Source organism: Amphiura filiformis, chromosome 4 (genome assembly GCF_039555335.1).
Source record: "Amphiura filiformis chromosome 4, Afil_fr2py, whole genome shotgun sequence".
In the NCBI taxonomy this organism is placed as follows: Eukaryota; Metazoa; Echinodermata; class Ophiuroidea; order Amphilepidida; family Amphiuridae; genus Amphiura; species Amphiura filiformis.
Window position 1 is genome coordinate 12,900,494 of NC_092631.1, and position 25,545 is coordinate 12,926,038.

A 25,545-nucleotide genomic window follows, 5' to 3' on the forward strand; every position below is an offset into this window, starting at 1 on the left:
TACTGTATTTTTTTTTCAAATCTTAGTGTTAAACTTAGTCGTGAAATTCAGTCATTTAGTGTAAGATTTTCGATTTTGATAGGCTTCAACTCTGCCCGCGAGCCTTTTTTTGGATCAATCTTTTAGCTTTTCAAAGTAATATATTTCGCTAAAGAAGGATTTTTCCCAACTTTCTAACGCACATCACCGTGAGCGATATATCATAGTTTTGTCAGAATTTCCGTTTTGATTCCATAATTTTTGACTACCAGCTGAACAATTTTCAAATCCACTCGTGAAATCTTAGGCTAATACTAGCATTGTGGATCGATATCTCTGGGTGCCCGGCCTGGATACGGTGTTGCCAGAACTTCAATATAGCAAAGAAAATTACCTAGTGTTTCAATTGTCATGAAGGTGACTGGGTATAGTGCCTTTTGTTTGTGTTTGTTTGAAATTGCTTAAACCCACCGAAAGTCATAATGAAGCAGCCAAAACAATACAAGGTTAAACATGGAAGTTTATAACAACCTATTATAATGACCTAAAGGAAAAATCATTTATGGCAACAATGAGCCTTGCATTGTAAGTCATGGTTAAAATGTGTTGAGTACCCACCTCACCCCATAGGCCTACATAATATTGCATACCGGTACCTTATAATATTTATATAGCACGGCTATAGCTATAGCCTACATTTAGAAAGTAGGTCCTATAGCGCTAAATTATGACAAATAGGCCTACACAAACCCGAACGCAAGTCTGAAGGGTGTAATGAAAATGCCAACCCGCGATGGACAGTGGATTTTCCCAAGGACCTCATCCTAGGTAAATAAACAAACAAACAAACAGACAAAATGGTTTTCATAATCATGGAATCCATAGCCCCTATAAATTGAAATTGCAGGCTATCACGGGAGCAAATTTCCAAAATTCACCTCATTTACCAGAATTGGGGATTTGGGCTACCAAATCGCTGGTCAGGCAATCCTGGTTTTCAATGGAAAAGGGACCTGGTTGACAACAATTGAAATATCGATTATTTCTGCTGGTTGTTCTCGAGATAAAGTACTGAGTTTGACATTTTCCGGAGCACGAAGGGAAAAAGGGTAAAATAAAAACGGAAATTCTGACAAAACTATAATATATAGACCCACACGATGTGCTTTACAGAGGTGGGAAATATCTTTCTTTAGCAAACTATATTAGTTTGAGACGCTAAAAATGAATTCCGTAAAAAGCTCACGGGCGAACTAAAGGCCTATAAAAATCAAAATATCACACTAAAAGACAAAATATGATGCTTGAATTTTAACACCAGGATTTTAAAAAAAATGTATATCCAAGCACCAAGTTTTTAACTGACATTACTGAAGAAAAAAAAATATTGCTTTATATTTGACCGAGAAAATAAATTTCATAGCAAAAAGGTGTATCTCTGAATTGTGCTGATTTTAACATGTATCGATCGACTTTTAGCGCGACTATGCATTTCTAAAGAATTGGTAGTCCCGCGTCCTAACTGTATTGCGTATTTAAAAAGGATTTGACAGAAATAATAACAATATTCCTAACGTTTGCTAGTCCGAAAAAAAGCTCGCTGGTCCGACAAAAGGTTCGCTGATATAAATAATAAACATTAATACTAGGTTAGGTTAGGGTTAAATTCAGGGTTAGCATGGTTAGGTTTAGGATGAGGTGTAGGTTACTAGCGAACATTCTGACAAGCGATGTTTACTCCCCCATATTCCAGAAAGTTACAGTATACTAATCATTGAAACAGATTCGTCAGGATCGTTTATAAGTGTAAAAAAGATCTTTTTTAGATCCAATTATTTCGGTCTTGATGACGTTTCCAAACTTTTGGTAACCATTTTGTAAAAAAAAAAAAAAAAAATGGGGAATCTGCACCATCTCGTGTCATCTGAAACTAATTGCCCTGCTTTCCCCATGTTACTATGTTTTCTGGTATTAAATTACAAATACATTAAAAGCTCAATGATTTACGACATTAGCACAGCACAAAGGTGTCAAGAAATGTCCTATAAAACGTGAGCACATGAAAGAAATTGCATTCTCCTGTATCTTGCTGGTTTCCCGTGATTTTGTCTCTTGGTCACGAAAACACGTAGCAAATTGGTGATGAAATGGGTCATTTAGATTAGCTCCATAAGGATGGTCTATTCTGCTGATAGACCCATCCGTTGCATTGCCAAGTCACATTCAGTGATTTGATCATCCCGAGGATCGTACAAACATAAAAATTCAGCTTAGCTTTTGGCACCTTTTTTTATGTTTCTGTGTTTTTTGGCACCTTTGTTAATGTTATTGTCATAGATGTAGGCCTTCTAACATAGCCTGCTATTGGTATTTAAAACAAAATAAGACATGTTTACATGAAAATATAATTTCTCTACTACCGAAAATATTAGCTACATGGGGCTTCAACTTTGTCATGTTTGTCAATACTGCTGTTTTACTCGTTTTTTGCCAAATTTTTCATTTCAAAATACCTAATGACAATGTTAATGACTTATCCTTCACACTTTCGCTGGGATCATTGAATATGAATAATTACAGGATGATTCTGGACATTCTGATTAGCTCTGATGATAAAAAGGAATAAAAATTGGCCATGATGCATCGATGTTTCGGACTATACACTTGGTCCAACATTCCTCCTAAAACTTTACCCCTCTGCCCTATACATAGTTTTTTTCTGGTAGATGTCTCAAGCCTGACAGACCATCACGATATGCAAATTGGGGTCAGGGGTTATGGGGGTTAGGGTTAGAGTTAGGTATAAAGGGTGACATACAAAAACGATTCTCTTATAAATGCTTACGCACAGTTTCCACCTCGATACACCCGAGCACACGGACATTTCCAAGCACAGCGAGTCTAGACTCTACGCAGACTGTGTTTTACTACACGGTTGAGTGTATAGCATCATAAGTGTGAGATCGAGTGGAAAATAGAAATCTGTGATTGGTTTATGTCAAAACCTCAAGTGTTCCCTTCATCCAATCAGGAAAAGCTAACACTTCCCCTTAAAAACACTTGTCATTAGGTCAACAGATAACGCAATTCAATGTTCATAGCAAGGCAAATATGGTAAATCTGTTGAAAACGACCTATCCCAGCACAATTTTTGACCAAAATGTAGGTTTTAAAAGTCAAAACCTCAAGTGTTCCTTATAATATTTTATGTCATCAAATGAAAGAGCACACTTATATATTGTCCATATACTAGCCTCATTAGAATGTGCAATGACCAATTCTCTTTACATCATGCAGTTATTGTTGCCTACATGTATGCACACAACAGGGGCACTCACAATAAGCACTTGACCCCTTCTTGTAGATATAGGAGATGAACTAGTTAGCGTCATATATCAAAAATGTAAAAGCTATGATTTTAGTACTTGCTCTATGTTTCAATTACTTATTCTTTTCAAAATATCTGAATTTTCAACCCGGGGACCATACATTTGTATGAGAAAGAAATCCTACCATCTATATCCAAACTCCCGTGTTATTCCAATGCACGTTTTGCTTCACCGGGCCTACCCTGGCTTGGTCTTCTTTGGAAGAGGGGTGTCACGAAACCGTAATAGATACAAATTTAGTACTTTTCTGTCAATCAAGTATGGTTTATTCTCTACATGTCAATCTTTAAATCATTAGCAAAGTCCTTATAATAACGGGGGACCGCCTTGATGAGTAAATGACAGCAAACCATTGAAAAAATACCCCAAAACTCGGTCAGTGGAGCTCCGCCCGTACATGTATGTCAATAGCGTCATTATCGATTGGATTAGTCGACCGTAGCGGACAATTCGATCGCTCATTGGATTAATAATATCACGTGGTAATAAATGTGCATTGGACAATCGATTACTATAATGATTTAGTACTGCATATCTCGATTTAATCTCATTAAGCGGGTCTTTGGCTGGAAAGGTCACGGTGAATTTGCCGTGGTCACATAACTGCACTATGAAATTGCAAAATTGTGCAAAAAGTTTCTATTTTCGCCTGTTTTGTCATACGGTTGTAAATTCAATAAACTATGACTTTACTAAAGGGCGCTTTCAAATTGATATGAGGTTAGGGTTATTAACCCCTGACCATACTTAGCATGTCGTGATGGTCAGTCATACTGCAGTTACTGTCTGTTTTCCTATACACAATATACAGTGCTCTCACCATTGACGCGTGACCTCTACAAATAGTGTATGTTAGAAGTATAGGCCATTGCTTAGTTAACGTCACTGTGTGAAAAATAACCGGCCAATATTTAAAGTATTCTCTGAAATTCTAGAAAATATAGTTTTGTAACATGTCCTAAATTTTTAGCTAATTTAGGTGTTTGGAAATATTCGCACTTTTGTGTTTTAGGAAGGATATGTTTTCCTATACACAATATACAGTGCTCTCACCATTGACGCGTGACCTCTACAAATAGTGTATGTTAGAAGTATAGGCCATTGCTTAGTTAACGTCACTGTGTGAAAAATAACCAGCCAATTTGAAAGTATTCTCTGAAATTCTAGAAAATGTAGTTTTGTAACATGTCCTAAATTTTTAGCTAATTTAGGTGTTTGGAAATATTCGCACTTTGGTGTTTTAGTGTATGTTATAGGTAATAGGACTTTTGTGTCTTAGGAAGGATATGTAAACGACAGATAACACCAAAAAATTTTAACACCAGGATTTTAAAAAAAAATGTATATCCAAGCACTATGTCTTTAACTGACATTACTGAAGAAAAAAAAAATATTGCTTTATATTTGACCGAGAAAATAAATTTCATAGCAAAAAGGTGTATCTCTGAATTGTGCTGATTTTAACATGTATCGATCGACTTTTAGCGCGACTATGCATTTCTAAAGAATTGGTAGTCCCGCGTCCTAACTGTATTGCGTATTTAAAAAGGATTTGACAGAAATAATAACAATATTCCTAACGTTTGCTAGTCCGAAAAAAAGCTCGCTGGTCCGACAAAAGGTTCGCTGATATAAATAATAAACATTAATACTAGGTTAGGTTAGGGTTAAATTCAGGGTTAGCATGGTTAGGTTTAGGATGAGGTGTAGGTTACTAGCGAACATTCTGACAAGCGATGTTTACTCCCCCATATTCCAGAAAGTTACAGTATACTAATCATTGAAACAGATTCGTCAGGATCGTTTATAAGTGTAAAAAAGATCTTTTTTAGATCCAATTATTTCGGTCTTGATGACGTTTCCAAACTTTTGGTAACCATTTTGTAAAAAAAAAAATGGGGTGGGGAATCTGCACCATCTCGTGTCATCTGAAACTAATTGCCCTGCTTTCCCCATGTTACTATGTTTTCTGGTATTAAATTACAAATACATTAAAAAGCTCAATGATTTACGACATTAGCACAGCACAAAGGTGTCAAGAAATGTCCTATAAAACGTGAGCACATGAAAGAAATTGCATTCTCCTGTATCTTGCTGGTTTCCCGTGATTTTGTCTCTTGGTCACGAAAACACGTAGCAAATTGGTGATGAAATGGGTCATTTAGATTAGCTCCATAAGGATGGTCTATTCTGCTGATAGACCCATCCGTTGCATTATAAGTCACATTCAGTGATTTGATCATCCTGAGGATCGTACAAACATAAAAATACAGCTTAGCTTTTGGCACCTTTTTTATGTTTCTGTGTTTTTTAGCACCTTTGTTAATGTTATTGTCATAGATGTAGGCCTTCTAACATAGCCTGCTATTGGTATTTAAAACAAAATAAGACATGTTTACATGAAAATATAATTTCTCTACTACCGAAAAATATTAGCTACATGGGGCTTCAACTTTGTCATGTTTGTCAATACTGCTGTTTTACTCGTTTTTTGCCAAATTTTTCATTTCAAAATACCTAATGACAATGTTAATGACTTATCCTTCACACTTTCGCTGGGATCATTGAATATGAATAATTACAGGATGATTCTGGACATTCTGATTAGCTCTGATGATAAAAGGAATAAAAATTGGCCATGATGCATCGATGTTTCGGACTATACACTTGGTCCAACATTCCTCCTAAAACTTTACCCCTCTGCCCTATACATAGTTTTTTTCTGGTAGATGTCTCAAGCCTGACAGACCATCACGATATGCAAATTGGGGTCAGGGGTTATGGGGGTTAGGGTTAGAGTTAGGTATAAAGGGTGACATACAAAACGATTCTCTTATAAATGCTTACGCACAGTTTCCACCTCGATACACCCGAGCACACGGACATTTCCAAGCACAGCGAGTCTAGACTCTACGCAGACTGTGTTTTACTACACGGTTGAGTGTATAGCATCATAAGTGTGAGATCGAGTGGAAAATAGAAATCTGTGATTGGTTTATGTCAAAACCTCAAGTGTTCCCTTCATCCAATCAGAAAAAGCTAACACTTCCCCTTAAAAACACTTGTCATTAGGTCAACAGATAACGCAATTCAATGTTCATAGCAAGGCAAATATGGTAAATCTGTTGAAAACGACCTATCCCAGCACAATTTTTGACCAAAATGTAGGTTTTAAAAGTCAAAACCTCAAGTGTTCCTTATAATATTTTATGTCATCAAATGAAAGAGCACACTTATATATTGTCCATATACTAGCCTCATTAGAATGTGCAATGACCAATTCTCTTTACATCATGCAGTTATTGTTGCCTACATGTATGCACACCACAGGGGCACTCACAATAAGCACTTGACCCCTTCTTGTAGATATAGGAGATGAACTAGTTAGCGTCATATATCAAAAATGTAAAAGCTATGATTTTAGTACTTGCTCTATGTTTCAATTACTTATTCTTTTCAAAATATCTGAATTTTCAACCCGGGGACCATACATTTGTATGAGAAAGAAATCCTACCATCTATATCCAAACTCCCGTGTTATTCAATGCACGTTTTGCTTCACCGGGCCTACCCTGGCTTGGTCTTCTTTGGAAGAGGGTGTCACGAAACCGTAATAGATACAAATTTAGTACTTTTCTGTCAATCAAGTATGGTTTATTCTCTACATGTCAATCTTTAAATCATTAGCAAAGTCCTTATAATAACGGAGGACCGCCTTGATGAGTAAATGACAGCAAACCAGTGAAAAATACCCCAAAACTCGGTCAGTGGAGCTCCGCCCGTACATGTATGTCAATAGCGTCATTATCGATTGGATTAGTCGACCGTAGCGGACAATTCGATCGCTCATTGGATTAATAATATCACGTGGTAATAAATGTGCATTGGACAATCGATTACTATAATGATTTAGTACTGCATATCTCGATTTAATCTTCACTAAGCGGGTCTTTGGCTGGAAAGGTCACGGTGAATTTGCCGTGGTCACATAACTGCACTATGAAATTGCAAAATTGTGCAAAAAGTTTCTATTTTCGCCTGTTTTGTCATACGGTTGTAAATTCAATAAACTATGACTTTACTAAAGGGCGCTTTCAAATTGATATGAGGTTAGGGTTATTAACCCCTGACCATACTTAGCATGTCGTGATGGTCAGTCATACTGCAGTTACTGTCTGTTTTCCTATACACAATATACAGTGCTCTCACCATTGACGCGTGACCTCTACAAATAGTGTATGTTAGAAGTATAGGCCATTGCTTAGTTAACGTCACTGTGTGAAAAATAACCGGCCAATATTTAAAGTATTCTCTGAAATTCTAGAAAATATAGTTTTGTAACATGTCCTAAATTTTTAGCTAATTTAGGTGTTTGGAAATATTCGCACTTTTGTGTTTTAGGAAGGATATGTTTTCCTATACACAATATACAGTGCTCTCACCATTGACGCGTGACCTCTACAAATAGTGTATGTTAGAAGTATAGGCCATTGCTTAGTTAACGTCACTGTGTGAAAAATAACCGGCCAATTTGAAAGTATTCTCTGAAATTCTAGAAAATGTAGTTTTGTAACATGTCCTAAATTTTTAGCTAATTTAGGTGTTTGGAAATATTCGCACTTTGGTGTTTTAGTGTATGTTATAGGTAATAGGACTTTTGTGTCTTAGGAAGGATATGTAAACGACAGATAACACCAAAAAATATGAAGAAATTATTTCCAAACCGTGTTAAGTCTACAACCATTTAATATGTTTCTCATTTTCAAGAATGCTGGTTAACAATAAGCAGACTATTGTCTCATTTCGTAAACAAAGGCGCACATAGTATTGTTACCTTGCGTTTGCTTTATAATCGGTTACCCAACTGAAACTATAATACCAGCTCATTGCAATACCGCACAGGTAAAACAGAAACATGTGTAGTGTGGATTTAACCAGAGAAGATCTGATTTAATCAGTTGAGCTGTTTTCAATGAGTGTTAGTTTAATGGGGTTTAAGTCCTGCAAAGGTCGTAGTGAATTCTACTGTAGACATGACTGCATCATGTCTTAAATGAGACATTTACCTTATTTCTTCAGGTTATGACCTCATAGGCATGCCATATCATATGCACTCATTCCATGGCTGTAGACCAGTCAACTTAGAAAAACAAGGGTTCCACCCCGGGGCAACACTCAATATGAAATGGATATAGGTGTAGGGCTGGCACTTTCGCACTAAGGAGCATTCGGTGAGAGCAAAATGTAAAAAATATGGGGTCATTGGGTGAGAGCATGATTTTTGGCATTCGGTGAGAGCAAAATGTAAAAATATGGGGTGAGAACATGACAAACTGGAATCTTTGGGTGAGAGCCGAAACAGCGCCACAGAAACCTCGAAAATCGAATTTCTAGTTCTAAATGGCTACACATTTCTTTGTTTTTTTTCTTCAAAATAAGTAACAAAATCAGTGATAAATGAAAATTGCTATTCAAATTGAACTTGTAAGGGTCTTTGGGTGACAGATCAAATGGAAAAATAGGGGGTCTTTGGGTGACAGGGCATGTGATCGTAAAAAAATATGGGGTCTTTGGCTGACAGCGATGCTGAAAAGGGGGTCTTAACAGCCCTACATACGCGTCGCGTCACCTCCAAAGTTGGAGTGCCCCCCCCCCTCGGGTTCCACCCACCACTATAAATTGTAACTAGAGGCAATCACCATTCATTAAAAAAACCATTTTGCATCAAAAGTCCCCGAAAATCCAAGTAGTGGAACAGTGTTTAATTCGCATAAATCCAAAATGGCCGCTTATGCCAGGGGGTCTCCGACAAACAATTCCCAGGTTATAAGCAAAAGGTCAACGGTCAAATTTTGGGGTCCACATGCGCAGGCTGGCGCAGGGCATGCGTCTACAATTGAAAAATGATCCAATTTTAATCTAACTGGTCTCAAATTGTTCATTTGGCAAAACTGGATCAATATGAGAAAAGTTGCATTGTTTTGTTAGGTAGGCCTAACGGACTAACGTCACAAAACAGGTTAAGGTCAACAGGGGCAGGGCTCAATGATTTTTTTAATGTTTTTGCAAGTGGATCTGAGACCATTTTAGAATCAGAGAATTTTTCAATTTTTGTCCCATGTGGAATCTAAATTTTGACATTTGACCTCTTCCCCGGCCTAGTGTTCATCATGATCAGAGATAAGTCAAACTACACTCGTTCTGAATCCTTATGACGAGAGGAATACATTGGTAGGCCTATTCTATTTGCCTGTATTTGACCAACTTTGAAATTTCGCCCCCTTCATAAGCAGCCATTTTGTATTTATGCAAATTAGGCAATGTGTGAACTTCTGAGGGAGCCGGAGATGGACCCCGGAGATGGACGCATGTAAAATGGATTCTGTTGCAATTAGTGGTGGGTTATTTCATAATTTGACTGGACTACTGGACCAGTAACTGGTCACAAGCAGTTGTGGAGCGACGGGCAAAGATTGATGATAATTCTTGAAGGTATTGCGAATTTGGGTCATTTTGGAGTCAAAAAGACGCTCAGCAATATCGTTTTTATGCTCTCAGTCAGATGACAAGAAACTATTTAATATTTGCACATCATGGTCAAACGCATCACGGGAGCTTACAAGTTCCCATGGACCATAATTTGCGGTAGGACATGAGGAGCTTGAGCTTGAAGGAATCCATGATCACCAGCATCACCGTACATGTCAGTTCGTAAGCTTACCTCCAACTCAGGAACTGCTTTGCATAGCATGTACATGTACAACACAGCTTCATGTTGGTAAGTTGCAAAAAAGTTGCCTAAATCAAATATTAGTAACCTTTTCTGGTACATTTGTGTCAAATGGTATGTTAGGGGGCTATCATTTTCTTCGGAAGGGGCCGGGGCTCCTGCATTTACGAAAAGTCGGCTTCAACAACATTGCAACACATTAGCCCCCCCCCCCTATTTTTTAACAAAAATTTTATGACCCCTCCCCCCTACCACTGATACACCTTACCCCCTAAACAGGCTAAAATTGTATTGAAATCAGTCTTTTTGAATAAAATAAAACTATCTGTGGTCATCTTGTGACTCCCTACATTTTGGTTAAATCAAAAATTTTATGACCCCCCCTTATTTTTCTTTCCAAAAATTTATGACCCCCCAAAGTAGGCCTATATTTGGGACCCCCTTGAAAATGATAGCCCCCTTATGTTGAAAGTGCACAATTTTAATTTCTTCAAACATTTCAAACTTATTCATTGCATTTCCCAGTATGCAGCCAACTCTACGGCCCAGTGCACAGAGAAATCATGGTTGGGCGCGCTATGGTTTTCCTATGGAGCATCTGACATGACACTTTCATATTCGTCCAAATAACAACTTAACATAAATAAAATTAAAGGTAACATGGTATTTGTGAATATAGAATATCTCTTCTTCCTGGTTCTGTAAAAAAAATTAAAAATATAATTAAAAACACACGTCACTCTTTCAAATGCTATACTTTGCTCAATAAGCCCAAGTCCAACACCTGAAAATCCCGACCAATTATAGATCATAACTAGAGACAATGAGAAAATATCAATCAAGCGAGGTTACATGCAGAAATAATAACTATGAACTATCAGTCAAATGTATGATTTTGAATTTTTCATAAAAAATAATTTAAAACACTGAAGCTGATATGGGCGCCAAATGGGCGAGTGTGTAAACACCCAAAGCCAGAGGCTCGTGCAGTAGTATTTTGGTGTGAGAGGGCAAAGCCAAATTTTCGATCCTCATTTTTATACCTATACTTAAAATGAGACAAATTCAGTGATCCCAGCGAAAGTGTAAAAAATAAAATTGTGTAGGCCTATAAATTACTTACAAGTGAAAGAAACGTCATTAAAATTGTCATTAGGTATTTTTGAAACTTTCAACTAAGTAGGCCTACCTAAGGCCTCTATTTAATTAGAGATACCACAATTTTGTGTTAATTTCGTTCTGATTTTCTTGAAATGTTCAGTATAGTCTTATGATCATTTTGAACAACATAGCTAAAACTTGCTTCAGTAATATTTTTATTAATTTAAATATAAATGTTTAGGGTTTTGTTTTTTTTCATCAACTTTGAGAAAATTCACCAAATATTTAAAAAAGAAAACATTATAACCATTATCTATCTTTTGAAAATTAATTTGAAAAAAGATACTGACGAATTGATTTTTGTTAACTTATGTTATCCAAAAGTATACACTACATAGTTTCAAGAGTAACCTAAAAACTCACCTGTACTGATTGCCGTAGTATTTAAGCCTCTTTGTTTATTCTTTCTTCATGATTCAGGTATTCTGTTTTGTATTTATTTTGTATTTTTTGTAAAGTGCTTTGATAATGTTGATTAGCTCCTTGAAATGCGCTTTTTATTAATATTATTATTATTAATATTCGAGTTCAGCATGCCCGATTTAACAAAAAATAAGTTGGTTGCCAGCATTTACGCATTGGGTGTAAAGTCGACATGGTAATGTGATTTTATGCTAATCGCGCTAGCTCACTTATGCGTTGTGATTGGCTAGTTGAGTTCATCATCTGAAGCGCTGGACCGTAAAATTGTGCAATGTGGACCATTGAATAAGTTTCTTATGATCTCTCAGATTTTAATTTCTTCAAATCTCTCAGATTTAGAGCCCACCACTGATAAACAAGCTCTAGCACCCAGCACTCAAGTGTCAAAAATTGCAAAATCATTTAAAATTTTGCTAATGAAATTGTCAATGAAATTGTCAATTTCACGAAAAATTTCCTCAAATACCACCTTACAGTGGCACTAAAAAATCTCTAGCTAGAACCCTGGTTACTTGTTATATATTATTTTGATGAAATAAGAATCACAAACTGTTCTATATGTATGAACGGGGAAGCGGCCCCTTTTGCATAAACAACCATTTAGTCATGAAAATATATGAACGAACCCCTAATTGATGTTCATATTAAAAAGCAAGGGCCTTTGGGTGGCAGATCGAATGAAAAATAAGGGGTCTTTGGGTGATAGAGTATGTGTTTGTAAAAAGATGGGTTTTTCTGGGTGACAGCGATGCTAAAAAAGGGGTCTAACAGCCCTACATATGCGTCAAGTGGGAGTGCCCCCTCCTCTCCCCCCTTGATATATTGTGTAATTTGCTGTGCAAACATTGAATGAAGGAAATTGATCTGCAAAGTGTATCTATTGATCATATTAATTTCAGTCAAGTAGACTGACATGACCTTTTTTCATATGATATTGATTTTATACAATAAGAAATATGAAATTTATTGAACTGCTTTATTAAGGGCAACTTAATATCTGTCAATTTATTGATATTTTTGTAGCAGATATGTAAACTGTTGATGTTAGGATTACAAGTTGTATTGTAACTGCACTTAGGAGCTCACATATGGATATTACAGAGAAATGTATGAATGAGTGCACTAAGCATGCTAATGATAGGGATATTTATTTCATATGACAATTTATATCATGTATGAATGCTATATGGGAGCCTATATGGGAGCCTATATGGGTGAGTTTGTTTTTCTATTGCGTCATATTAGTTTTTGTATTTTAGTTAAAATTTTTAGCAACATGTAAGTCCCATGTATGATTTCAGTCAAATTTGAAATTTTGTTATTCTTTACTCAAAAAGCTTCAAAAGGCTGAAATAATATTAGTAATAACTGTCAGTCACATCACATCATGCCACACCACACCACACCACACCACACCATACCACACCACACCACACCATTCTACATGACATGACATCACATTACATCATGCCACACCAATCCCACACCACACCATACCACACCACATGCCACACCACACCATACCACACCACACCACACCATTCTACATGACATGACATCACATTACATCATGCCACACCAATCCCACACCACACCATACCACACCACACCACATGCCACACCACACCATACCACACCACACCATTCTACATGACATGACATGACATTACATCATGCCACACCAATCCCACACCACACCATACCACATCACAGCACAACCAAAATACATTAAACATATTAACAGCAGGAATGTCATCTGGGGGAAATGACAAAAAGACCAAAATAGGTCAAATAGGTCAGTATACCTCATTTGTTTGGCCCGAAATTAAAAGAGGATAGTGAAAACTAACATTTTTAATGGGGAAACTGAAGCCTAACTGAATAATCTATTTTAAATGCAAATCGCACATTATTGCTTTAATTGTTTTGACAAACATAAAATGATACTCAAGACAGCAAATTTGGATTTTGGAAAAAATAAATACATTATACTTGCCATCAGTGTAATTATTTCAACTTTCTCCCAATACTCGTCATTATTATACACCCCCAACCCTGTGATAAATGCAGTGTACTATGAAATACCATATGACATATTTAGCATATGTAATGACATTATTCCGCATCAATTTACCAATAAAAGTGCATCTCAGTCTGTTTGATCAAATTAGAAAACAAAAGAGAAGATAAAAATCTACCTGGGCATAGTTCTCTCACCCTAGTTATGGCTGTATACCTGGGCTGCAATTGTCAGAATGATTATAATATCATTGTGTGAGGAGAAGACACCTATTCATCAACGATAAATGCAAGTAATTTACCCAACTAGAACACTCTGATATGCATCAACATTTGGATGTTGGCATTTTTAGAACAAGAATAATGTGTGTTTGTATAAAATGAGGTAGAAACAAAGAGTACTCAGTCTGCCATGTTTGTGTGTCTGTTATGGAGGGCAAATAAAGTACATGGCAATGTTGAGTCAGTACTCTTTGGGTATATCTCTTTGGCTTATATTAGAGACCAAAGTTTTCCATTTTCTAAAAGACAATTCCATTCTTTGAATAGCAACACCAGTTTCCAAATTGCAAAATTGCACCATCAACATACACAGACCATTATTGAACAAATTTTGATCTTGTTAAAAGTATAGAATTCACAGACCATTATTGTAAGCATGAATTTGGAATGTTTAAGGGGGTACTACACCCCTGGCCAATTTTGTGTCTATTTTTGCATTTTTCTCAAGGACTACAACTACTGTAGTGAAAATTCAGCAACTCAAGGCAAGTAGTTATTGATTTATTGATCAAATATTGGCTTTCCCTCATTTTTGTCTGTAACCCCACAACTGTTGTCTGTGCTGAAATAAAATTTCCAGTGCAGTAGTTGTATTCCTTGCCCCTATAATATACATATCTTACTTGTCACTAATGCGCTATAATTTTTGAAAAAAATGCAAAAATAGGCACAAAATTGGGCAGGGGTGTAGTACCCCCTTAAGGCAAAGCAAAGCTTTAAATTACATTAGTCTGACAAAGTCTTCCGAAATCGAAAGCGAGTTCCGAAATCCAGTAGAAAGCTATGGAGCGTGACACTGTCTGATTTACCTGTGTTAGTTAGTGTTCATCTGGTTTACCCATAAAGGTATAAGGTATGTGTGACCTGACAACGCCTTTGGTTCTGGAAGCATGGTGGCCCAATGGTTAGAGTGCGAGCTTCATAATCGAAAGGTTGCGGGTTCAAGCCCCACCACGGCCAGCGTGTTGCGTCCTTGAGCAAGATAGCTTAATTCCCAATTGCTTCACTCCACCCAGGTGTAAGTAGGGAGCTGCTGGGAGTAATTACAATCTTAAGTCGCTGAGCGTACCTGCGCATCAGTTGCGGACTTGGTGAGGAAATGATTCTGATATATCCTAATGGCAGCGGAATAATTTGTTGAAGTGTGTTGATAATTAGGTCATGCCTAGCTAAAGCACACATTAAATCACCAACATTTATTTTTTTTATTTTTTTTATAAGAAGAATAAATATTTGAGTGCATGAAAATGTCATGAATCACTGCGCTAATGCACACAAATATTTCATTCTTTACAGTATATGTGTTTTCTGCAGCACATAGTGGAGTGGAACAAAATTGTGTCCAATCTTGTAGGACTATGCCCAGCATTTTTTAATTAAGTGTTTCTATTTTAAGTTATAGGTGTTCCTAAATTTCCCTAAAATCAAAAATTAAAAAATTGATTTTCTAAAAAATTAAACACTTTATCCAAAAAAGCTGGCGAGAGAATTTAGATATTAAGCTTATAAATACACCATCCCTGAAAATTTGGAAACCATAGCACACTCCATGTAGGCAAAAAAAATTATAATGTGAAAAAATTTAGGTAATTTTCAAAAAATAAAGAAATACATAAGAAATGGTAAAATTTTTATGAAACTCTAAAAATAGGTGGAGTGAAGACTTATCTTTAGTTTGTTCTCAATTTTAAATTAATACACAATTCCAATTTGCTATTGTGGCTATTTTGCTGAAAGCTTGATTAGCCGTTCATAAATGTTAGCATCCAATTTGTCAAACCTGTGTTAAAAGAGTTGTACTGTTGAGGCAAATAATGTGATAAAATTGTGGTATAATTTCTTGTGTGGTTAAATGTAGTAGGTTTTATGTCTGAAAATGCCATAAAAAGTTAATAAAAACCAACAAAAACAAAACAAAAAACAAGTTTACAAAACATTTAATTATTTTGAATGAATAAATCATATGCTATCAGAAGTGTATTTAATAGTTTCAAAAGCATAGAAATTTATTAAAAGAACACTAATTATTGACCTATTAGGGTTTTTATATTTTCTATTTTGGAATTTTGGAATTCCAAAACAAAAAATATATAGCTTCCCTCCCCTTGATGGCGAGTAGTCTTTGACAAAGACTGCATAATGTATTCATTCCATTTAAAATCCATACTTCCATTTTGGAAGATAATCTTCCACAGGGGTTGTGTGAATCTTAAATGGAATAGCCCACTGATAAACTGGTATGGCTTAATTTGTTGCATGTTGTTGCCCTTTAAGTTTTAGCCAGGCTTTTTGCACTGTTACCCTTGAAGGTGTAAAATATAATATTTATTCTGATAATAGCATTGGGTCTCTAGATAGTTGAGTGCCCTCTGAATGTCAGTAGTTCCCTCTGGAATAAGTAAATAAAGTAATGTGTGTTAGAAATGATTCCATTCAAAATGAAAAGACATTAGAGAAAATAATCAAATAGTTTAAAAGCAGAATACTCAAGGGTGCGGTAGGATTCGACTTTGCTTTAAGTGATCGGATAGCAACATTTGCACAGTATATTTTGTGGGACATCAGAGCACATCAGATACACCAAATTGCATTCTAAATACGAGGATTGTCCTTCTGATATCAAATAATTTTTTTTTTTTAATTTGCGATATAATACAAATTTTATGGCAAATTATTAAAATTGATATTTTTGAAGTAAACTTTATTTTTAAGTAATATTTATTCTTAAAGTAAACTTTATGAATCTAATGATATGCACTTTAAAAAGTGTATGTAGCTGGGATCAAAAGCTGTCCATCATTTGAAAATGTTGACCTTTCGTGTTCAAGATATACATTTTTTTTGTAAAAGAATGTAATTTTTCATAATTTGTCCTAAAATTTGTATAATATCGAAAATTATTTGATATCAAAAGGACATTACTCATATTCAGAAATCAGAATCAGAATGCAATTTGATGTGCCTGATGTGCTCTAATGTCCCACAAAAAATACTGTGCAAAGGTTACTATTCAATCCTTTATAAAGGATATCAGGCTAAAATATAACAAAATAATAGTGACATGACAGTTTTAGTAGTAAAAGTGACTTGTATTTCAGATTTTGTAACAAAAAAGGACATAATAATGCAAAGATTCTTCTAGGGACCCAGAATTATCCTCTCTGTATAAATCCATTGACCTATTAAACATGGTAAAGGCCAATGTTGGTATTGATATTAGTATTGTAAGTTGGCAACATCTAGTTTAAAGCCAATGTTTAGTTTAAAGCCACAGCAACGCCCTTAATTTTTCTTGAATTTCTACTTTTTGTATGCCCAGTGTGTGCTAAAATACCATGTAAAATACCAAATCAGCCCGCCCCCAAATCAGGCACCTCAATCACGCCATGCCACTACCCGATTGGATGTTGAAATAAACTTGCTTTACATTATTGATCAATAAATCGTGGTTATATAAGACACACTCAAAGACACACTGAATTGGTAACAGATTTGCAGACACCAAACCTGTTAAAAATACTGCCCTGGTCTGACCAGGGTCTGACACATTAAAACTAGCCAATTTTAGGCAAGTTGCAGCAGGTATTTTCCAGGTGGCTTAAATGAGGCATTGGCATATTACACTTTAAAAGCAGCCTAATTTTGTGACAAGTTGCAGCAGGTATTTTCCCAGCACCTTAAATGAGGCATTGGCATCACAGATGTTGGCATATTACACTTAGTGGTAATTATTGCCTTCAGTAAGTTGCATGTAGGGTGTAAAATGGGATTTCTTTGTTTTAAATTTGAACTGTGAAAGCTATGAAGACAATTGGGTTGATGGAACATTATTTTCTTCTTACTTGAATGGGTCGTGCAGCTTCATATGGTCAAATAATTTACTTAAAGCTCTAGCTTCTGAATAGTCTTTGGTAAAGACTACTCACGATTAAGGGATCGATCAACGGAAAAGCTTTGTTCGGCCATTAGGCTGAGGCGCCGTATTTAAAGTTAGCTTTGGACATTTAAACATGCATTGAAAGTTGAAATGATCTGTTCTGATGGGTCTGATACCATACAAATATTTTTGCAAGTATATATATATTGGAATATAACTATGCAGTCATACCACTCTGGGCAGTTTAGCCAACTCCTCAATTATGGTATAATTTGAGAAGATGGGAGGAAAGAGTAATGTAAGAAGTCTTAGGCAATGGATGCCATTTTGGCAAGTGTATGGCATTTGCATCATTTATGAGCACATGTCTGAAGAAAACCTGTCTCTTGCCTAAGAATTTCTTGTTACAAAAAGCACAAGGTAGCCAAATTTCAAAACTTTACACTTGTTGTCTGTAGAGCACATGATGTCCACAGTTTTGTGAAGTGGACATTTTGTGCATGTGGGTTTATTACCTTTCAGGAATTGATATTAGTAGTGATTTTACCATTAGTTCCTCAGAAAACACAAACAGATTTTTACAGTCAGTGGCAATGGCATGAATTTGTTTAATTTCAGGGAGCAAAAACAAAAATCTGGGGGAACAAGTGGCAGGTCAGCAATTTTGACAGAAGAGTGGTCTTATTTTGAACATGATCTTTCTGATGTCTAACATTTGCTAGACTTGAGTCCAGTCCTCGTTTACAGTTAGGATTGGGGTAGGGCAGTCTTGTAATAAGACTAATGGAGTTGCACCCTATTCAGCAATCGCTCCACAACAATGCCGCTACAATGGCGGTGTTACCAGCAGGCAAGGCACAAGTTATCTCATTAGCTTTTGTTTCATCAGCCCTTGGGTAGATGTATGCAATATTTAAGATGAATATTGAAAACCCCAGGTGAAAATGGGGAAAACAAAGGAGCATGAAATTGGCTATTGCAACTCTAGCCACATGCTGATTAAAGGAAAAGGGTAGGGCATTTGGCAGTGTTTTACTGTTGAAGTGCTGTCAAAGTGAATTTTTTTTCATGTGTAATTTTTGGCATTTTTCCAATTGTGAACCGTTTCAATTGTTTTTAAATTTGTGATTCTAAGCTTCCATGCATTGACCTTTACACAAAAGGAATATATTTGCGAGTTGATATTTTTACAGAAGATGCTTGGAATGCTAAAAGTGTGAAAATAAATGTAGCGCAAAAATTCACTTTTACAGTATTGGAAAAGAAATGAGATGTGACCAGAAAGAGTTAGAAAGTATGAAAAAAATAAATATACGATTTCTTCTAAACAAAACCAAAATTTACTCACTAGTTTGACGGTTTCGCTTTTCATGGTCGAAAAGCATCATCAGAATATTGATTGATGATCACTTCTTCCGGTTAGACGATTCCCGACCACTGACAGAGGGTGTAGAAATGTCACTCATTAGAGGATCATATACGTGACTTAGATAGTGTGCCCGTCGTCCCTATTCATGACGTTGGGTCCTCTTCTACGAATCCAGATTGATTCCTTGATGCGTCTTATATTTGCATTACACTCCTTGCTCAGGATTTTTGAATTGTCCCAATCTATTACGTGGTTCTGTTGAACTGCATGGTCTGCAATAGCCAATTTTGATTGTTCAGTTTCTGACTTTCATTCGGGGGCTATATCCAAAAACAAAAAATGTCCTATACCTTAATGGTTATGGAACAAAGGTGCACGATTGGGGGCACTGGGTCTGATTGGACGGCACAAGCCATTTTTTTGGCAATTTTCCTATGGGATTTTCTAAATTTGCAATCGATTGGGGGCGGGGGGGGGGGGGCATGTGCCCCCTGCCCCTATGACGCTATGCCACTGAGTTGGGGTATGTCATGTTTCCTTTTCAACAGGGTCTAACCGGAAAAGAAGTCACTATGAGAAAGGTTGTTTCCAGTTGTATAATCAGAAATGCATCTCAAAGCTGTGGTGTAATGCAGGATTTAGAGTTGACAAACTTAATCATTTACTTGGTTTGGGAGTAAGATAATGGTAATATGCAAGAGTATAGAAATGACACTTGCCATGCTTATTTAGGGGGGGCATTTTCAGTTCAATGCTTTTACATGTTTCGTGTGCTTTTTGAAAGTCCATGTACATGGAAGATACCCCCTTGTCAATATCAAGTGGCTCCCTTGGCTTTAACCAGGCTTTGGCAGATGTGGCGGCACCAGGAATTTTTTGGGGGGGTCATTGAGGGGGCAAAGTGAATTGCTGCAAAAAGTGGAAATTTTGGGGTTTTACTGGGGGAAATTGGGGGGGGGGGGCTGGGGGGGCAAGAGTTCTGACTAGGGGGCATTTGCGCTGCCACTGTTCGGTAGCCTACCAGGATGGTGATTCAATGAGTTCAAATATGTGTTGCTATGGCATTCATTTATGAATATGTTAACAGCTATAATGCTATGATCAAACATCTGTCAAGGGCAATGATTTTGCCCCTCCAAATGGGTTATGTTTGATTATTCCGAAGGGTCTTTTTTTTAAAGATTCATTACTCTGAAGGTTTGTTATTCTGAAGGGTCAATTCTCCGAAGGCCAATTACTTTGAAGGCTTGTTATTCAAAAAGATCATTTCTCCAAATTAACTGTAAAGATCATTATTCCGAAAGATGGTTATTCTGAAATTCAGAGTAGTGACACTTCAGAGTGACAAGCCTTATTTTTAATTTGGAGTGATGACCCTCCAGCAGGGTTGTAGCTGTAGGTGGTGGGCGGCAGAGCCTACCACTCAGTTTTGAAGCCCACCACTCAGCTGCAATTTTAGCATTGGAGCCCACCACTAAGGGACCAAAATTGCACAATTTTATTGAATTAGTCAAGAAAAGGTAAATTTTGTCAACAAATTGCCAATATGCAAGATTTTCATTAAATACCACCCAGCACTAAAAGTATCTTAGCTACAACCCTACCCTCCAGAATAACAAATCTGTGAAATAACGTTATCTGTTAATAGCTGTTTTATACTGTGTAATCATTGATGGATGGAGGTTATCATGCACAAGTCATTGTGATGTGTGGTACTTATATTTTGAAGCTATCTTCAGTAGATAGCAAATTCAGCCATTCTAGAATGACAAGCTGTATTTAATACCCACAAAAATATTTTCACCAACAAACATTTTTTTTGGGAAAAATGTATATCTTCAATACGAAAGGTCAAAATTTTCAATTGATGGTCGGATTTTCGTCCCAGCTACGTGCTTCAAGTACATATCATTAGATTTATACAATTTACTTCAAGGACTATTAAATTTCAAAAATATAACTTTGTAATAATTTGCCATGCATAAAATTTGTATTATATCACAAATTTCTAAAAAATTAAATTATTTGATTTCAGGACATTCCTCGTATTCAGAATGCAATTTGCTGTATCTGATGTACTTTTAGATCCCACAAAAAAAATACTGTGCAAATACGATTCCTTAAAATGTGTGAATATATTGAACAGATCCCTAAATCCTTTAGATCTGAAGAAACTTATTAGAAACAGTCTTAATTGAGTGCACATTGTTAGTAACAATGATTCTTTATTAGATTAAGTTGCAGTGATGAGGTGGTTGAACTATCTTGCTCTTTGCCAATTGACATGCACACATCTGCTAAGTATAACCAGATATAATCTGTACAATGCAGAACTATGACTTCAAGAATTACTGTTTGAAATTAATATTATTTTATGAATACATGTATCCTGTATGCAGCAATAATTAATTTACGTAAGTGGTTCTTGGTGTTATATTTGGCAATATACGCACACAAAAACCATATATATATATTGAAATGAATAAAAAGAAGGGAGAAGTAATGTAGTGAGGTTCAATCTATGTTCATTAAGAAATTAATTAATTAAATTCATTATAGTGGTTCTTGGAGTACTATTTGGCAATATAAAAAAAAATTAGTTACAATAAAATAATAAAAGGAAGTGAGAAAAAGTATCAAGCTTCAATTTTTGTTCATTGATTGCATTTCAATATATGATCATTAAAGAATTAATTGATTAAATTCAGAAGAATTAAAGGTTCAAGGTTACACTTTACCAATGGGGCTATCCCAGAGGTCTCAAGTAAGGGGTGTCAAATTTACATTGGCACATTCTCTGGAACTGCAAGCATGATATTGTTGAAGCCTTAGATGTTTAAGCATTTTATTAGCAGTCTTAATAGGATTCATAAGAGAACATTAATTGTAGCCAGCGGGAAAAAATCAGGTGTCATTAGTTTCTGATTTTAACGGAAGAATGGGGTGTACTTGGATTCCCATTACATGCTTGTTTGGTATTATAAGCACATCGCAAAAAGTGATTACACCAGTGCTGTACGGTGCAAAAACTGATTGAGGAGCCAATGGCTCCTAACTTTATAAATTTAGGCGCCCACATTTTTCTCCCAGGTAAAAAATCTGAGGTGCCAACTGAACAGCCACGTGCGTTGAATGTTCATAGCTGCTGAACTCAATCTACACATTGAAGGCTACATACTTCATATGCAGCATTTACAGTGTAGGCCTATATGTTTTCCAGGAAGTCCCCATTGAGACATCATGATAAATGCATATTCATAGCATACATTTGTACTCTTGAATGCTACATTACATACATGTTTTGTTTTTAGCGATTAAAAGCTTCAGCAGTTGGTCGCCATTGGCGCCAGGGATTGAATATTTAGTCGCCATCAGCAAAAATCTAGTCGCCAATGCGCCTAAAATGGTCGCACCGTACAGCACTGGATTACACTCTTAATTATGAGACAATAACATAAATCTATGCATCAAATTTTAAATTGAAATAGCAAAACAAAACCCAATTTTAATTCTGCATAGACTCAGTACACCGGTCGATCTTACCGCTTCCGATGTTGATTAAGATACTTCTTGCATCGATCCCGAGATGCGGAAAAACCAATAGTCATTTTGTCCCACATAAATGAATAAATAACAAAAAAAAACCAATCCCCCGGCGGACTCACCCCACACACGTCACACCAGATCATCATCTCTTATCCAACTTGGTCTCCGACTGACACAGATGTGCCTATCGATTGTTCATAGCACTGTGTATCAATTTCTCGACCAAATGCGAGATATACGGTTGTAGTTTCACACCTTAGGTAAAACCAAACCGGTATTGTTCGGCTGAGGATAGTTTTGACGACATTTTCTGGCTTAAAAAGTGACAAAAACAATCCAAAACTTAGCTACATATCGTGCCTCCGCTTGTATACAGGACACACGAGCAATTCAAAATGGCCGCTTGCTGGCGCCATTCATTTTGTTTCCCACGAAAACAACCATTGCAGCCTGTAAGTTACAATAGATGTTTGTACATGCACATTGTATTTCATGTACGGTAGGTTATTGTTGCTATGTTAGGGTGATTACTCTATCGTTATGTCTTCATTACCGTCCGATAAGACAAGTTAATCAGATATTCATACGGTGGGGCTTGGTAGGGACCCGTCTGACATTTTAGTAATAAAGTTAGCCAGTCCTTACTTTACCACTAACGTTAGCGACCAGCCTCCGTGCTCAGGTTTGCTTACTGGGCTTGAGTCGCGTGTTGGGGGGTAGTGCCCCCCCCTTTCTCCTCGCTTCGCCTCGCCCTGTCGGGCTTGCCCTTCCCTGGTGACGGAGTGGGACCCACACCGCTCTGTTTCACCCACAGGAGTGCTCACGATCTTCTAGATGTCTTTCTTTTGCTTAGGACTCTCCGAGTTCCAGCTTGACGATTGGGATAGGCTCCGGCCATCGCCATAAGACGAAGAAGAAATCTACCAAGGGCACTGGTAAGGTCGACACGGTGGATTCTGCTGTGACAGCCCCTATGGGTCATGGCAGGTCTGCTTAAGGGGGCTCCGGTCCCCGGACAAGCAGGCGGTTCCTTCGGGGCCTGCTAGCGCGCCCAAAGCTCAGCAGCCAGCGAAAGCACTGACTATACGTCGGAGCAAAGTAGCAGGCAGCAGAGCGGTAACCACCAGCGGTAACCACCAGCGAAAACCCTAGCGGGTTTTGCAGCAGGAAGATACCAGTCGATACGGTAGATTCTGCTGTGACAGCCCCTATGGGTCATGGCAGGTCTGCTTAAGGGGGCTCCGCTCCCCGGACAAGCAGGGGGTTCCTTCGGGTACTGCTAGCGCGTCCAAAGGCTCAGCAGCTAGCGAAAGCACTGACTATACGTCAGAGCAAAGTAGCAGGCAGCAGAGAGGTAACCACCAGCGAAAACCCTAGCGGGTTTTGTAGCAGGAGGATACCAGTCCTCTAGCAAAAATCCTCACAGGTTTTTAGCAGGAGGACACCCGCCTGTTGCAGGCATATCTACGGGCTCAAACAGCCACAGTAGTAGCCAGCGACGGGCAGCATGCAAGGGTACCCGGCTTGCCTGGGTTGAACCCTAGCATGCATGGGTTCAGCAGAGACGATACCGCTGCTAACGCTGTGGGTGTAGTCTTAGCAGAACCAACTGGGGTTGTCACACGGCAGCGCCCCATGGCGGGACCGCCGAAAGTGATACCCTGGGCCCTAGAATAGCTGCTGGCTGTCCACAGGGACTGGCTGGCGATTATTCAGGGGTTGGGCTCGCAGTCTCTCACGGGACAGCGACCCAGGTGCATTCGGTGGCAGCTACAAAGACGAGCCACGGCTTGACTTCAGTGGTAGCCGCTATGCACCCGCCCATAGCTGCCGTGAGTGGCCCGCCACACACAGCGACCTTGGGCGAAGCTCTAGAGGGTAGAGTAGGTAACTTGAACAGCCTAGCTGATCAACAACCCACTTATGTCCTCGAGAGCCAGCGGAGCGTGGGTGATCCATTATCGTCAATGGGTCAATTACCCTCTCTTGATCGATCACTGTCAAATCAACAGAGCATAGCTCCATTGCTTGACGCTGCCTATTCAGGTGGCGAGGTGATTGATCGGGGTATACACGCCAGCTACCCGTGGTACTAGGCAAGCTCCCTCAGCCAAGGGACAGCCGGTATAGCGGGTACCCATACACACGGCTTGATCCCCTTGCGGGGAACGCAGTGAGGCATGGGTACAGTGGTACACAGCCGGGAGCCCTCACGGGCACCTACGCTGGAACTACGCATACAGCGGTACACAGCCGGGAACCCTCACAGGTACCCATGCTAGTACCGCGCCGGAACCCCGCCAGCACACAGCTTGATCCCCCAAACAGGGAACGCAGTGTGGCGAGGGTACAGCGGTCCACAGTTGGGAACCCTCACGGGTACCCACGCTGATACCGCACCGGTACCGCAGCACTCGCCTTTAGTCGCCACAGTCTGTGTGGCAACAAGGTGGGGAGGCGGTGCTGGTACTGCAGTACCATGGGGTTACCCTGGTGACGGATCCTTTCAGGGTCAGCTGCCGGTTGGGTATGCCCCGTGGTACCCGCCGCAGGGTGTTTTCTTCCACGGTCTAGCACCGTGGCAAGTGTCGCCTAGCGATGGCCACACAGTACCATCATTGACCAGGCCAGCCGGCATGGGGCTAACCCAGATCTTGATCAGGGTAGGCCCGCATGCTGCTAGCGCTAGGGCGACGGCTGCGAGAGCATGCGGACCCAGTGGTGCCATAACGGGTACCTCAGGGTCTTGCGGGAGTACTCCCTCTTCTGC